At 34.4% G+C, this 5,139-nt stretch overlaps 1 pseudogene; it reads right to left on the reverse strand.

Annotated features, from left to right (window-relative positions):
* Window positions 1-249: 249 nt before the first annotated feature.
* Window positions 250-2,161, reverse strand: LOC148620817 (uncharacterized; annotated as a pseudogene).
* Window positions 2,162-5,139: the final 2,978 nt, after the last annotated feature.

Consider the following 5,139-nt stretch of genomic DNA (forward strand, 5'->3'; position numbering starts at 1 on the left):
AATTCCTTTGAATATTAATGATTTAGTAACAAATGGGTTGTTTAGCCCTTCTAGCCCAGGGTATAATCTAAATAAATTCTAGAGCTGTAGAGTTGAATTTCTATATAATAATGTAAACCATAGTACACTTGTATTATAATACATTTCAATGGGAAATGCTCAAATTTTTCTTCTTCCTTTTGAGAGGATGGTTAATATAATGATATAATATATAATCCATGCATACTAATTTAAGCCACTTTTTCAACACTAAACAAGAATACTTTCTTGTTAAACGTATTAGCCACTAAGAGCTTGTTCCGTTTTTTTGTCAAAACACAGGGCTCGCGGTTTATCAATGCCGTTTTCTTTCGTAAGGAGTTCCCTACACCTTTTTCCATCAGCGGAAATAGCCACAATGTTATCTGTCTGGATCCCTGCTACATACACGTTTCCATGGATGTCAACGCCAGTTCCACTAGGGTTCTGAAGTATATTATCTCTGAAGACCCATTTAACGTTGCCATGAAAATCACAACAAGTGACTGTGCCAGTATTGTCCGGGTTCGAAAAGTATAATGTTTTCTCATTTGAAGCTACATAGCAGCTATTGCCTAGAGATACATCACTGATTATACTATTTTCTGATCCACTTCCTAATTCAACTTTCAGTACTCCTTTACTTGAGCAGCAAATTGCCGTATCATCTTGAACGACTATCCCACCTAGGCTCACTGGGTGTAAAATTTTGTTGATAAGAAGTCAAAACATCGTTTTTCAACCCCGTTGTCCGCGGCAATGACAGTTAGCCCCGGTATACCTTGGATGTTGCGTAACACGATAATTGTGTTGTCCATTTTATAGTACGTTATATCGTATAAAAAACAGGTGTTTCTCTGTGTCAACTTGACATTCAATATTCATCAATATTAGACTGCTACTTGGTTGCGAGTTACAACAAATTCCAATTCTATTGTCTGAGATACTGGTGCAACCATAAATCATAGTCCTTGCTATGTCAATGGTCTTTTCCAGGGAAACATTTATACTTTCGAAAGACCTATAACATGCAAACGGAGTAACCAAAATTTGGGCTGGTAAAACCGACTTAAAGGAAATTTCCACTGGCTCTTTCTTTAGAACTATCTTGCCAAGACTGGTTATGTTTTTGGTGAAATCGTTTGAAGTTGGTCCAAGATTTACAGAAATAGTAATTCGATCCGAAACATTCTGCTGTTTTAACGATCCGAGAAATTTTGTTTTCGCCGCAACCCTATCTTCCATCTTTTTGACACATACGAAAGCTTTGGATGCATGATTTTTAAATTTGGCTAAGTTTTCCTGTTCTTCGACAATTTCCTTCATATTGGATTCCAAAGAGGGAACATGCTTTCTTATTTCGTTAATAGATTTTTGTTCGGTTTCGATTAGCGCATTCACAAGCTTTCCATGTATTTTGTCTAAATGGCTTTGAATATTTCTTTTCAAACTTCCTATTTCCTTTTCAATTATTTTTGTTTTCTTTTTTTATTTCACCGATGTTTCTTCTTTTTTTTCTGAAAGAATTTTTTCTATCGTTGAAGCAGCATATTTCAGACTTCTCTCTACTTCCTGAAATAACGAAGATGACTATACATTTTGTATTACGTCATCAATGTCTGCTAGTTCGTCGCATTTTTTGTGATCCTGGATCATACACTTTTTGCAACATGGACAATCGTGTATGCGACAAAACATTATAGAACTTTCTTCATGTTTTACATGAGTGCCCATTGTTTGCAACATCTGTAGGTAAATATTGATAATTTTCTTTAGTTATCGTATCATGTTTTTTGGAAGCATTTGAAAGGTATGGTGTTCTTGACAGTCCTCGCAGAGGCCTTCAGTACACTTGTAACACCAGATTTTGGCAGGTTTAGAGATTTTGCGATGGTCACATATGCCACAAAAAGGTAGGCCATTAGATTCCATAGTCCTGAATAATAGAATGTATTATCGGTTCAAATTAGTACAGGTAAAATGCAATCTAATTAACATCAGATATATCAATTGTTCCATTCAGTCACTGCATGTAGGATCTATCAACGCTCCATTAAACTTTCTGTTCAGATGACATTTCTCTGATCAGCCTCTCAGAATGTATCTCTCATAACTTTGACAGCATTATTCAAAGGGAAATCCTCAAGGCTGTGGCGGATCCATTGGAGGGTGTAGGGGGTTGGCACCCCTCCTTTTTATTGGAAAATTTGTCATTTTCATGTGTAAAATTTACAAAAAGTGGCAAATAATGTCCTAGCACCCCTCCCCCTTTTTCTGAGGAACCTCGACTGGCACTCCTTGTTTTCAAAGTGTCTGGATCCGCCACTGCAAGAATTCTGAAAAGGTCATATGAACATATATCACTACTAAGTTGTATAAGTCTGAATATGGTACATTTTGTTCTAACTTGTGCTAACTCTGCCTTAAATTTTCTAAATATGTCTGAAAAATACTTGGATTGTCTCGACTGAGTCTCACCATATCCAATCAAGTCTCAAAAAGTCTTGACTGTGTCTCCACTTGTCTTATCTTGTCTTGACCAGTCTCGACCAAGTTTTCACAAGTCTCAACCTGTCTCGAAGAGTGTGGAACACTCTTACCAGTCTTGAATAGTCTTAAAGAAATCTTGACCAGTCTCAAATGAATCTCAAACTGTCTCGATAACATATATTTAACAATTTAGGACTGACAACAGCCATAATTTAAGAGTTCAAAGATAAAACCAGTGTATCCCTTCTATGCATGAATTGCCTTTTGCATACTTTTTATGGAGATTGTTACTTAATTTATTTAAACATATTTTATTGTCAAAGACAATTGGATTAGACACAAATTGTACAACTTATCAATACCTTCTCCTAATATATACATTTGAATAATACATACTTAGGACATTTACAATAAATAGTATTATTTACGAAGTTACTATAGAGACAAACAAATATGTAGTGACCCATAAACATAGATGCATGCACTGGGGATTAAACATGAATAATTTAGACAGAGATGTCGAAAAATATTTACTGAAATTGAATATATTATGTTTAAATAAGTTATAAGTTGAATTTTTCAAGACACACATGCATCAATGTTGCAGTGGAACATGATAAAAATAAACACAAGTAGTTTTCACGATATACGCTACGAGCTGAATGTAACGACATTATATTACTCACATGAAAACCGCCTAGTAGCTTCAATGAACGTTTGAACATAACTGAAAATCAATGAGTTAAACTTGTAATTCAAATTATCATCTCCAAAAAGCAGTGTTGATAACGAAAATTTGTTCCTAGACCAGTCAAATTTTGAAAAAGCATGATTCGTTGCACAGTAAAATTTCGACAGACGTGAAAAACATGTTCTGCGTCTTCTGTCAAAGCTCCACAAGAACAGCTTTTATCAAAAATAATATGTGCTCTAAATAAGTCGTTTTTCAAAGCACTACACTTATTTCTAATTCGTGCATGAGTCAAATTCATGAATCGTTTACCAATGAGGTCAAACGGTGGTGGCCTATTAATAGCATTGTTGTTACGATATTTTAATTTTAAATGTAATTTAAATATATCAGAAGAAGGTGATTCTCGTAAGGAGATATCCAAATTGTTCCATAGGCTCAATGTAGCTGGCAAAAATGACTGTTGATACAATGAAAGTCTAGATGGAGGGACGCTATAATTTCGGTTATTGCGTAAGTTATACACTGATATCTCAATCAATTTTATTCAAATCTCCAAGTACAATAACATTCGTGCACTCGTCAAGAGCTGTCTGAATTGACTGATCAAATAGGCACCAAAAGTTTGGATCAGAGTGTCTTTCTGATCTATATACTATATTTATTAGAGTGACCATTCGTTTAGTTTTCAACTCAAACCACATCGATTCTAAATTAGGAAGTTCGAAGTCAACACGCCGTTGAAAGTCTAAGTGATTTTTAAAATATACAAGACCACCACCCGCATAATTCCTATCTTTTCTAATCGGATTATCAAATCTGGGAATAAGAATGTTATCTGAACTGACGGAAATATCTAAGTGTGATTCAGTAAAGAAAACTATGTCATGCTCATCAACAAAATGAACAATATTGGTTATTTTATTACGCAAACTCCTAATGTTATGATGAAAAATAGATATGGAGTTATTATTCAAAGACTCATTACTGTTAAGACTATGACTGAGGGGACCAGGATTTTCATGTCTATCACCTGACAATAATATAAAAAATATAAGCATGAGCACATAATAGATATTCACATGATACATAGAAGTTATGCTGATAATGTTCTTAGTATGTAACCATAATCGCATAACTAAATTATACAATAAGTTATATATTGAAAAATTAAAATAGCGAAAACAATTTCTACATAATGCACGAGTTACTTAATTATTCAGGTTATAGGAAAGAACATTCAAAGTGATACTATGATAAGGAAAACATCAAAGTTTGGATGGAAGAATTTGAAAAGAAAGTCAAATAAAAATAGTTAATTGAAAAATTTGATGTTTCACCTCTGCCTGTGAAATAAAAAAAATATATTAAATACAATTTACTCTGCACGTGGCATTTATTACGATCCTCGAAATTACAATACCTACATGTACTACTTGAATCACATAAGCGATAAACATGGTACCGTATAAAATGATAATGTTGTATCATTATTATACAGATTTATGTTGATATATGATGTTCGTGTGATAGATTAATTACATAAAAATAATAGAATTCTTCTTTTCTCTTCTTTTATTTGTTTTTTTTTTTATGTTGTGTGCGGTTTTTTTATGAAATAAAAATAATAGTTTATAAAAGGATGTATATAGAGAAGAAAATGGGTTAAAATCATGCCTGTCAATAATAGTATTATCTTTTTAAATTTTGCCCCGTGCAGGTCCGGGTGTCAAAAGAATATGCCTGCAGCAGCGCTAAGCTTGTCGTGAAGGCGACTAAATAGTGCTCAGAAACCTAGCCGGGAGCTAGGCGCTCTGCCCACAGAGCAACTGGGATGTGTGCCCCAGGTGGTGGAATGGGGTACCCCTGGCGTGTTACATGCTGGGATTGTCAGGCTATAATACGGAAAACCTGACCGCAAACCATAGTGGTGCACGGTG

This window comes from Perna viridis, chromosome 3, assembly GCF_037379345.1.
Source record: "Perna viridis isolate PV_CMFRI_1.1 ecotype Kerala chromosome 3, ASM3737934v1, whole genome shotgun sequence".
Lineage (NCBI taxonomy): Eukaryota > Metazoa > Mollusca > Bivalvia > Mytilida > Mytilidae > Perna > Perna viridis.